Consider the following 12,697-nt stretch of genomic DNA (forward strand, 5'->3'; position numbering starts at 1 on the left):
AGAGAAGTGGCAGCACGCTGGTGGTGGCGCTGGTGATAGCAGATATACACGGTGTGCCCGTCCCAGGACTGCCCTAGGATGACAGAGTCTCCCAAGAGGTGGACGAGAACAATGTGATCTCAACTAACCTGGTTCCGACCCCGGGGACTTCCTGCACATCTGCACTTCCCCTGCCGTTGTTCCTTTGACTCAGGTGGTGCTGGCAGCTGCTCCAACTGCTGCCCTGGGTGCCCAGTGTGCTGCGGTGAACCAGGCAATGGTCTACTACACCAAACCTCAACTAGAAAACATCAGCCCAGCTAACCCAGCAACAAGGCTCCCTCCATCCTCTCCTTCATCTCGCAGCCTGATCCCATTCATCTTCATCTCTCATCATTTTCCTCTCTCCGCACTTTGGTTTCTCTTGACTGTTTCTGCCTCTGTCCTCACTCCTCCCTCATCTGTCTTTCCTGCCTTACAGTCTTCCTCCTCCTCCTCCGGTCACTGTAATAGATGCTAGCAGACCAGAAAGTTTAGACACTACCCAGTTTCTAGGCAAGCCGCTTTCTCCCCCGGGACCTGGTCTCCTCATCTGCAGAATTAAAGGGGTTGAACCAGAATGTGCCTGCAGTGTCCTTTCTGCCTGAGAGTCCCATCCTTTGCTCATATTTGTCTTTTGTGCCTACTTTTCCTGTTCCGTCTGACTCACTGTCCGCCTGCATCTCTCACCGGCACCCCGATCTCCACTGTTCAGTCCATAACGCCAGCATCTCTTCCAACATCCATGTATTAGTTTCCCTGCTGCTCATTTCCCCCTTCTGTTCTTATCCACACCCCCTCACCCCACACGCTGCCTACACAGCAGGCAAAGCAGCTTTTGAAAATACAGATGAGACTGCTCAGTCTCCCGTTAAATTTCCCCACATGCCCGCACAGTCATATCACCCTGCTTATTTTCTTCAGAGCAACCACTGCTTGCACAAACTTATCTTTATTTACCCTTTATGGTGTCCCTTCCCTACTAGTTGGGGCTCCATGAGGGAGGGACTTCGCCCTCTGATTCACACAGTGTTCTAGTCAAATGGGCCAGGTTTCGCATGCAGTAGTCTTTCCATAGACTTCAGCCTAGGACCCATCTTTGCCCTTTAGGAAACCATTCTCTTCTGACTGAAAAGCGCCTCATCCATCAATTCTGAGATACTTCCTTTCCATTTTTCCACCCCCAATGCCCTACCTTCTCACGGGATGTAAGGTAGAACAACGACATCTAGGACACCAGCTTTGCTGGCCCTTTAACTTCAGCCCTTACAGATATGGATAATGAGTAACAACTTTTGCACTGTAGTCTAAAGAGCTGATGGGCAATGTCAAGGAATAAACTTCTTCGAGAATGCTATTAAAATCTTCAACAGTCTGTGCTTGTTTCTGAGGACTGCGTTAGGAATGCTTGCTTTCTTAAAAAGCAAATCTTCTCAATCAATGATGCTATGCTTGGGGTGAGGTCACAGAGATAGCAGGGCCTGAATGGAAGCAATGCGATGTTAATAGCAAACAACTCATCACCATGCTGTCCTTTCATTGTCTAGCTGAGAATATCGCCCCAACTAAGCTTCATCACGTGAGATTTGTAAGTCTCGTGTTGTCTAGCATCAATTTCCCCAACGTTCTGTGTCTGCTTCCTTCCATTAAAACACCAACATCACCTTCCATGGCACATCAGACCCGCCAGGACAGGTCTGCCTCAGACAGAGCTGACACTCAGCAGTGTTGGCTAAATGCATGGACGGTTTGCTGGTAGGTTCTGCGCTGTACTCGAAAACCTGATCATTCTGGGTGCAGAACTCTAGTTTTGTGACAGAGGCACCAAAAGTGCATCTGACTTTGGCATAAATTCATCTTTTGAGAGAATTTTTGATCTTTGCAATTAGCCAAACCTGTTCAAGATGGCATCTTTGTCAAAAAAAGAAATATGGATGGGGAGAGATGGCTCAGCAGTTAAGAACATTAGTTCTGGCAGAGGATCTCGGTTTGATTCCCAGCATCTGCGTGGAAGTTCACAAGTGTCTATAACTCCAGGGTCAAGGATTGTGATGCTCCCTTCTTACCTTCTGGATACCAGGCAAGCATATAGTGCACAGATATACATGAGCAAAGCACACACATACAATAATATAAACAAATCTAAAAATGTGGCTGTAAAGCACTATCATTGTCTTTCTTCTGCTAGAGTTGGGCCTGTTTGCTGATGAGCTAAACTCCCATGTTTGTGAAGCATTCACATTCAGAAAAGCACCTGAATGCCACCTCAAATTAAATTTTAAGACCATCTAAGAAAATGTACAGGGCTGTAAAGGAGTCAATTACACCGGATATATTTGTCAGAATATCAAACTTGTCATCCAGGAAATTGCTTGCTTCTTTAACACACTAAGCAGAAAGCGCTAAGGTGTCTACTCTCCAAAATCCCAACTCAGAAACGTGATAAGGAAATGACCACATAAGAAGAGGCTTGGAATTTCTGTTGGGTATGAAATTATAAGCGTTACTGACACTTTCATAACTGGAGAGAAAATGAAAGTTCATGTAGACATTGCTAGTAATTTGTTTTTCCTCCAAGTCTGTCATGCTGTAGGAGGTCACTTGTTTGTTTCCCGGCAGCCTGGCAGCTCAGACCAGAAATAACCACAGAGAAACTGTATTAACTAAATCACTGCTTGGCCAATTACTTAAGCATATTGCTAGCTAGCTCTTACATCTAGAATTAACCCATCTTCATTTTTTTTATATATTTTACCCTGAGGCTTGTGACCTACTGACAAGATTTCAGCCTGTCTATCTCTGACTGTGGCTCCATGGTTTCTCTTTGACTCCTCCTTCTTTCTCCCAGCATTCAGTTTAGTTCTCCCCACCTAGCTCTACTTTACCCTATCACAGGCCTAAGACAGTTTCTTTATTAACCAATGGTATTCACAGGGGGAATCCCACATCACTGTGGGTCCTCTGAATTTTACCCACAATCTCACTGGACCCCAGTAGTAAATCCTCTTTTGGAAAACCCCAAGCAGGATCATCAGTAGCACCTGCTCCCTGAGGGGGCTGCTGCGGGGGTCATGTTTATCTGCTGCACAAGTTCTGATGCTTGTTTTGAAGTCAAGGCTCCTAGTTTCCATAGTCTCAGGCACATTTTAGCTATTATTAATGAGCCTGGTTGTTCTTTTCATATTGATGTTTTTTACAAAAAAGTGAGAATTCTGAACAAGGCCTAACTCTTTAGCACATGACTAGTTTTTAATATGTTGATGCCCAAGATTAAAGCAGTCAGTACGTTCAAAACACCTTAATCTTTAAAAATATGAAGAAATGGTGTCTTTTAACACAAATTACAGCATATTACTTCCTATTTTCTTGTCTGATTTTTTTTTTATTTAATGGTATGTCTAGATACTAGTGATTAAGAACTGTATTTCTTTCTGTGGCTGCACAGTCTATTGTAAGTATGAATTCCAGATATTTGACCATTCCTTTGTTGATGGATCTTAAGTTTCTTCTAGATGATTTGTTAGTTGGAAAACAAATGAGAAACAAAAACATGTTGGTTTGTGATGGACATCACAGACATTCATATAGCCTGAGCCTGAAATCATACAATCCAAACAAATACGTACATCATGAGATTTGTGCTGTACAAAGGTTAATATGTCATCAATCATAAGATAATAAACACTTCTCCATGAGATTGAGAGGGAGAACAAGACACCATCATTTTTTTCCCAGTGTTCTAGCATATGTTGAGTGTGTTTTAGGACTCCAAGAAGGAATAATTGGAAGTAAGGAAGACAGTCATGCCCTGTTTAAGAACCCGTTTTGAGGAAATCTGAGAATTAAGCAACTTATTTATTCATTTGTTTGTGATAGATTTGGGACAGATATTTGAATTAGTAACACTCTGATTCATGGTACAATATTACCACTGGTCCTTGAAAAAATGCTTTTTTGTGATGTATGTATTTCTACTTAATCCTGTTTCTAATTGCTGGTCTTTTCCAATTATTCTAACTGAATGTATTTAATTTGCATATTTTCTTCACATGTAAAATAATATAATAACATTTGTATGTGTGGTGGTATTAGACTTACGTAGATTGTCTTGGATTATAACTTGTTCATTTATTATTTTATTGCTCCAAATAAACATCCAATCTGTTTCCTGTAATTGCTGTGTGATCACATTTCTGTCATTGTGTCCCTCATCTTTTTCAATGATGGACAACCAGGGTTCCTTCGGATCATTGCCACCACAAATAAGACTATCTTCCCATCTTTATATACAAACCTTTATAGATCTTTTTGAGAATATGTTTTTCCATGAGCATTTTTAATAGACTTACTTAATAATAGAATTATATAGACTTGGTTTGACCAAATTGTGCTATGTGACTTCCCTGACTGTCTTGTCAGTCAGCAATATCAGAAGTCAGGATTTCCCACACCACCAGCTTTGAAACTCCTCTGAGTTAAATTTTTTCCAGTTAACTAATACATCATAACCAAAGCAAGATTGAGCATGTTTTCCATGCTATGGTCTTTTCAGTACCTTTCTGAGGTGGTCTATTCATATTTATGTTCTTTGGGGGGTCTGCGATTGTTATCTTGATGATATGTAAGATTTTTTTTGATAACATAAGTCAGAAATATCTTGCCAATTTCAGTTTGACAAATACTTTCCTACTTATCATCTAAGTATTCATGTTGCTCTTCACTAAACAGAAATTATCATTTTTAAGATAAATGCAGTAATCTTTTTTAGAAATTTCTCATTATGCCTTTGACATTTTGTTCAATAAGCACTTTCTTACCCTAGGCAACAAAAATATTTTTTTTACATTTTCTTCCATTGCATTGTCAGAGCTAGGGTTTCTACTGCTGGAATAAAAGCTATGACCGAAAGCAACTTGAGTAGGAAAGCCTTTATTCCAGCTATAGTTCCACATCTCTGTCCATCAGTCAGGGCAGGAATCCAAAAGGAGCGGAACCCTGGAGGCAGGAACTTAAGTTGAGGCCATGGAAGGGTGCTACTTCTGGTTTGCGCCTGTAAAATCAAACAATAGGTTAAATATTTCCTCATTTCAAGAGCACAGTCAAAATCAAGTCAAAGAAAAATCACTGTCTAACAGTGTTAAACATTCAGTACTTATTGCCTGGGAACCACTCAGGTCCTCTGAGCTCCAAAGAGTCCTATTTCTCCAGTTCTGCCATCCATAGCATGGGCAGTTTTGCTTGTTCACAGCTGCCGCTGTTCTTGATGGTCACCCCATGGTACTGACAGCTCCATAATTCTGGGGTCTCTCCTGCAACTGGGCTACTTTCTCCTGCAATCTCTTCAGAGACTCAGTCACAAAGTATCAAGCCTCAACTTCTCTCCATGATTCCTTCAATCCTAGCTGGGCTATATTTCCCCCTCATATCTTCAGGACCAGTACAACCTGGGAGACTCTTACACATTATAAAGATCAGCTATCCACACAGTGCACAGATGTGGCCCCATCTGGACCATAGCTTCCAGGCACTGACCCTGACAAAACATTTCCCAAAATTTTTACCTCAATAAAGCTGGTACTTTGTTGTTATGTTTTGGTTTTGTTTATTTTTTATTTTTTATTTTTTTGAGTTTCTCTGTGTATCCCTGAGTGTCCTAGATTTAGCTCTATAAACTAGTCTGGCCTTGAAATCACAGAAATCCTCCTACCTCTGTCTCCCTAGTGCTGGGATTAAAGGCATGGGTCACCACTGCCTGTCAATGAGTTTTTTTTTAAATTTTTATTTCATTAGTGACCTGCCTGCATGTTTATCTATGTAGAGTGTTGGATTCCTTAGAACTAGAGTTATAGACAGTTGTGAGCTGTCATGTAGGTGCTGGGAATTGAACCCAGGTCCTCTAGAAGAGCAGTCAATGCTTTTAACTGTTGAGTCATCTCTCCAGTGCTGGTAGTCTCTTCTTAATCATCACTACCTCTTAGTCCTAGCTGACCAGTATGTATGGTCCCAGCAAAGAAAAGGTTTCACTTTAGTGTCTCTTAGTTCAGAATATCACACAAAGGCCCTAGTAGAGTCTTTGCCTCCCTCTGAAATGTCACAAGCCAGGCCTCCATTATCCACATTGCTCTCAACATTCTTACCTCCTAAGCTTCCCTATATCAGCCCATTGAGCTCTGAGCACTCAATGGTTTTTCCAGCACAAAGTTCAAATGCTACTGTACTTCTCCAGAGAACCTAAGGTTTTATATATAGCACACCCATGATCCTGGTACCAGTTTCTGCCTTAGGGTTTCCATTGCATGACTAAAAACAACTTGTAGAGGGAAGGGTTTCTTTCAGCTGGAACTTCCATGTCACAGCCAAGACAGAAACGCAAACAGGACAAGAATCTGAAGGCAGAAATGGAATCAGAGGCCATAGAAAATGCTGCTGACTGGCTTGTTCCTCATGACTTGCTCATCTTGCTTTCTTCTAGCACCCAGGGTGGGTTCTGATAGCACCAGAATGGACTGGGTCTAGTGCATCCATCGTTAATCAAGAAAATCTCCAAAATACTGCCCACAGGCCAACCTGGTGGGGGCTCCTTCACAGCAGAGGTCCCCTCTTCCTAAAGGACCCTATCTTGTGAAAGTTGATGAAACCCTAGCTAGCACATACGTTTATCATTTCCTCCCGCATGGATGTAAATCTGTCTAGACTCTATCTCTAAGAACAGCATTAGGAAGAAATTCCGTTCCATTTTTCTCTAGACGTGATAGAAGATTTAGGCACATACATATAAGAGAAGCAGAATATGCCTCCTGGAAGAGATGGCAAAGAAGCAAAAAGCAGACTCCCTGAGATGCACAGGAAGGGCAGATTCCACAGGTCCCATCTTTTATCAACTTCTCTCACCACCTACAATGTACTTGCCGACCTGAAGCCTTTAAGGAAATATGGAAAATCCTGTTGTGAAGTGTACTTTTGAAGAAGGAATACCCCAGCAAAACTTGAGTTCTCCTATTTGACTTTAAAAGATACTGCATATTCAATCAAAGTACCTTCCCAAGTGGAAAAGAGTTTGTCTAGGGAAAAGGAGGGAGATGGCAGAGAAATGAGGCCAGCACATTCACAGGCAGGCAGCTGAGACTTGGTGGGACCACAGGGGGACAGTTTCCAATTCTGACCTTTAAACATGGAAATTAACCCATTTAGGAGGAGCAACTGCCTCTCAGTATCTGAGTCTCAACATCTCCTATTTCCAGTTTATTATCAACTGAGTACAGTTTATCCAAGTGGGCCTGTGAATAAACTCGGTCAAAAGTCCAAGAAACATAATTGAAACAAATTATCAGCAGATGCTGGAATTCCACGTCAATGATCCATATGTGGTTTAATAAATATAGTCAACGTGTGTGTGTGTGTGTGTGTGTGTGTGTGTGTGTGTGTGTGTGTACAGGCTCGTGTGCATGGGTATGCTTGTCTGTATCTCTAATCATGTGCTTCATGAATGAGCTTGTCTGTCAGCCTCTCAAGTTCCTCTGTGGCTTTACTGTGGTTGGGAATATGCATCACAGATTAAATTTCTCTAAGACCATAGGTCAAGGGTAAGAAAAATAAAAAATAAAAATAATAAATTTGAGGGAAAAGGAAAGCAAAAATTATTTCTCTATTCAAATCTGTAGAAATGGTACAAAAGATCTGGCATTTTCTTGAGCAAAAGCATTGATGACCATGTGGGAGGAAAAGGCAGGAAGGAAATAAAAGGTCATAGGGACAGAATGTGGGCCTTGGTTCTGCCTTCAGTACTTTTTTTATGCAGGAGAAATTCAATTCACCATCTTTAATCCTCCTACCAGCCTTCTCCTGTGGGTCCCTTCAGAACTGGAGCTCTTCCCACGGACGCCATCGTCCAGCTTCTCCACACACTCAGTGATGTACTGCACCTCTAGCTTTGAAATATGAAGAGGGCTGTATTGGGGCCTATGTTTGCAAAAACAGTTGCACACAGAAACACAGCTTCTCAAATAAAACACCATGTCCCACAATGGCGCACAACCTCAGGGCCCTTGGGTTAAACCTTAGGAACCATCCTGGGGTTAAGTCCTCATTCTTAGTTTTGCATATACAAGGGTTATGGTGATTTACTTGTTCTTTGTAAACCTTGGCTTCCTCACTCATAAACTGAGATAGTAAAAAATAAGAACACAACACTGTCTGGGGAGATGGTTTGTTGGTAAAGTGCTTGCCATGCAAGAATGACGATCTGAATTTAACTCCCAGAACCCCACATAAAAATGCCCAGAGTGTCTACAAGTGCTAGTAAACCCAGGACTGGGGAGATGGAGACCTGGGTCTCTGGAGCTGGATACCTGGAGTTTCCTGGCCAACCAGCCTAGTATTCTTGGCAAACTCCAGGTCAGTAAGACATCCTGTAGACTTGTCTTATAGAGCAAAAGTGAAGAACACTTGTGATTGTCCTCTGGCCTCCACGGAGATGCACACATAGACTGTCACACATACACACAAACACACATGCACATGTGTGCACACATGTGCACAGGCACACAGACATGCACGTACACACACATGTGCACACATACACAAAGTGTTGTGTGCCTCAAGTGTTGATAAAGATACAGAACACCTAGTACTTTCCTACATTCCTGGGAGGAATTCAAACTGGAACAGGCACTTTGGAAAATAATTTGATAAATTCTTCTATGTAAACTTACAAGGTGACCCAACATTCACACTCTTAAAAGTGAAGTGAATACTTATGCCCATAGGAAAATTGTAGGCAAAGGTTTACAGCAGTCTCATTTATAGTGGCCCTGAAATTGGGAAAATCACAAGAGAAACTGGAGAATGAAGTAACTGTCATATCCACACAAAAAGTATCACTAGATAATCGAAGAAGATGAATTACCTGTAAACACAGCCAAAGACATTGCACTAGGTCAAAGAAATGAAACAGAATCATACACTATTTATACAAAATTCAGAAAACAAACTCCAGTGATAGATTGGATCATTGGTTGTCATTATTTCTATTATATCTGGGTTCTGGAACTCCCACCCTCAATATAGTCCTTCTCAGGAGAATTCATTTCAGTGATCAATTGCTTTCTTGATCATTAATTATAAAAAGTGCTCGGGAGGTTGAATGACATCATATGTTGAATTGCTCCACATATGGGGAACCATCAGTGAGAACCATCAGAGTTTATTTTATAGTGGGACTTGAAGTGTTAGGTGCAAGGGTAAGAACTGGAGTGTAGGAGGGGCTAGCAGGGAACCAATAACTGTGACATATTTGCCATTGCAGTGTATTCAGCAAAAGGAGTCATGGCGCTCGGCAATGGCATCAACATTCTCCTCTTGAGTCAAATGCAGTTTACAGGTCCATGTTACCAGAAGAATGGGGCTACTCTTGCACCCCATCCTTAGCACACATATGCAAGCTTTTGAGTGTCCTTAGATACAGCAGGAAATCTTCACCACTTGATAAGGAGGGGATTCCCTTTCCATCTCATTGTTGCTGACTTCATCAAGCAGGAAGTCTGAGTTTGGAGTTAAGTTTTTAACATTTGATAATAATGCCAGCCTCTACCTAAAATAAGTAGTAGATAAGCTTGGGATCTTAGGGGAACACCCAATAAATCAAATTCATTCTTTTACATTTGTCTTTATAGGACTGTTTCACATTTTAAATAATAATGTAAGATTTCCTTTTAAATAAGCTTTAGTCAAAAGAGGAGGTGTCAAGTGAATAGAAATATTAAAAATGAGGATAAAAGCACTTAATATTGAAAATTTGACAAAAAATATCATAGCCATAATACTAAAATGACCAAAATTTGAAGATTACAGTTATAATCAAAGGAACCGTGGCTGTCCTACATGGTCACATGGTGTCTTGGCCTTAATTCTGAAGTTCATTTGCAAATTCATTGGCTCATTCAATTGTATTTATCAAATAGTTGGTCGCTTTTTGACATCAGACTTAACCTTCTACAACCTACCCATGAATTTATTTGGAGCCATCCTGATAATTTACCCGTGCTGTTCCACCCACTAAACCACAGTATCAGATGTGCTATTCACCCCGCCTTCCTGTGAAATGCTCTCCAAATATGCTTGCTCACGGCATGCACCAGGCAGGCAAATGCTCTCTGAGGGGAGCTGGGCAGGTTGAGGACGCTGTGGAAAGCAAGCTTCTCCACGAGAGAAATGCCCCTAGAAACTACTTCCTCCTTTTTTCTCTCTATGGAAGGAAACTAGGACAGAGGAGGAAAGAGTGGCTGTTTCGGCACCGGATGGCCTTTAAAACCCTTTCTCTCTGTCTGTTCAATGGTTTAGATGGAAGCTTTTTCTGCACAGCTTACTGTGGAAGCAATGTGTCTTGTCCTAAAGCATAGAAGGAAAAGAACTAAGTGTTGTTGGGCAGAAGCCTCCTCCAAGTAGCTTCCCCCTGCAGTTTTTACTGAGAAAATCAGTTCAAATTACTGTCTGACTTCCTCTAATTGGGCTCTTCAAACACCTGTTTCTTAACTCTTCACACCCTTCTTGGGGACCTGCTTGAGACTTTTACCTGTACTCATTTAGTTTGCATTTCAGAGTTCTTGTTAGCCTCTCTCTTCAACGTTCTTTGATGAACATTTCAGTCTTAACTCTTTTTCTCTTTCAAAAGTTGATTTTTAAGATATTTTTCTGATACCTTCTTTCTGTCTCCATTCCCTGCTCCCTCCACGGAAGTACTAAATGGATTTCTGGATCAGCAGAAATACAAGACTCAAAACATGAATGTGGGAAAGGATAGAAATTGTGTGTATTCTTTCAATTATTATTTAAAATTTATTTAAATAATATTTTAATTATTATTTAAAATTTATTTAAATAATATTTATTATTACTTTTCTGGAGTAATAATATATTATTGTATCAGTGATTAGCAATTATATTGACTAATAGTGTTGTACTGATGAATGTATTAATGCAACATATTTATCAAGTGTCCATTGTATGCATGAAAGTATGATAACGTTTGGTGGCAAAGTGATAAGAGAAAGCACAGAGTCTGTTTTGGAGCAAGAATGATTGTACATTCAAATATAAGTTGCCATTAACACCAAATAGGATATACCTTTGGGTATATACATAACCAACTAGTATCAATTTCTCCCATTAAGCATGAGCATGTAGCTTATTGATAGAGTTAGCTCTGGTATGCAATGAAATAATATTTAACAATTCTTCCCAGAATGAATCAATAAAGAACAGAGCTAGGGAGAAAAGTCTCTTGACTGTTCAGTTACAATGATATGAATTAGGCATTTTGGTGGCTCTGTAGATGGGACACAGATAATAATGAAATATCAACAATAAGAAGACTTAGGACTGATGTTTTTAAGGCATAGATCAAGAGAATCCAGAGGCAAAAACCAAGTATATTTACAAAGCTTTGAATTTTTATTATATATGCATATGAATTATGCATATATTTATACATATGCATATACAACTGGTGTAGGAGGGTCTTCTTTCTATGTGTTGCTTTCATTGGTTAAATAATTGGGTGCCACTCTGTAGTAAAGAAGAGTGGTGGGCTGCTACCCACCACCTGGCTCCCGGCTAGCTTTACTTGAAATAATTAACGGAAATTATTCATTTAAACACTGCCTGGTCCATTATATCTTATTTGCTAACTCTCACATATTAGATTAACCCATTTCTAATAATCTGTATTGCCACTTGACTGTGGCTTACTGGCATGAGTGTAACCAGTGTCTGTCTCAGAGAGGAGAACCATGGCGTCAGCCTGACTCTGCTTTCTTTCTCCCAGCATTCTGTTCTGTCTACTCCACCTATATAAGCTGCTGTCCTATCAAAAGGCCAAGGCAGCCTCTTTATTTAACCAATGAAAGCAACACATAGAAAGAAGACCCTCCTACACCATAAAACACCTAATTCTTTGTTGATTCTTTGGGAATGCTACATCATTCACCTCAATTCTGCTCACCTCTCAATCCTTCCCTATTTGTCCCTCACCCCTGTAGCATCCCCAAGGAAACTCCCCTAAAATTTGTTAAAACAAAACAAACACAAAAACCACATTGCTCTCCTGTGTTTCCCATCTCTCCGACACCTCTTCATTCTTCCTAGTGGCACTGGCTGTTGAGGTGTGACACACAGTCTACCCTTTCGTGCAGTCAGTCCCCCATACAAATGCTCATTGCAATGAGTCATTGGTCTGGTTCAAGGCCTCTGACACACAATCACTTGACCCTCGCCTAAACTCCTCTTAGATAGTCTGCTGTTATCTCGAGTCATGGGGATCCCACCACTATCATTCCTCAGGACCAATATCTTCAAACAGGTCATTGATGGGGTAGATACCAGTTGGGACAACCTAAGGCCCAGGATGTGTTTCTGCATAGTAGTTGAATTGGTCAGTCTGGGCTACTGGGCCTGCCCCCTCAGTTGTGGGGTGGAGCCAACTCTCCTAGGCCAGTGGTGAGGAGTGGGGTCATCTCTCCCATAGTGTGTGGGGAGGAATAGCTCTCCCATGAGGGTTTTGCATTTTTAATACCAGCTAAATCAAACTGATCAGTGGCTAGAGAACTCTTGCAATAAGAAATGACTGCTTCATTGGTTTGTCCTGTTTTACTACCAAGGAAGTGACATGTACAAAAGACATGGA

The 12,697-nt window shown here is 41.0% G+C and overlaps 1 long non-coding RNA gene across 9 annotated transcripts in view; it reads right to left on the bottom strand.

Annotated features, from left to right (window-relative positions):
• Positions 1–3,841: 3,841 nt before the first annotated feature.
• LOC125390391 (uncharacterized) overlaps positions 3,842–12,697 on the bottom strand; it is a 38,316-nt gene continuing 29,460 nt past the window's right edge. For all 9 annotated transcript variants that reach the window (XR_007228712.3, XR_007228714.3, XR_007228717.3 and 6 more), the window contains one exon: positions 3,842–5,068. This is a non-coding gene — a long non-coding RNA (uncharacterized LOC125390391). The remainder of the gene's footprint in view (positions 5,069–12,697) is intronic.

Source organism: Myodes glareolus, chromosome 13, assembly GCF_982192425.1.
Source record: "Myodes glareolus chromosome 13, mMyoGla1.1, whole genome shotgun sequence".
In the NCBI taxonomy this organism is placed as follows: domain Eukaryota; kingdom Metazoa; phylum Chordata; class Mammalia; order Rodentia; family Cricetidae; genus Myodes; species Myodes glareolus.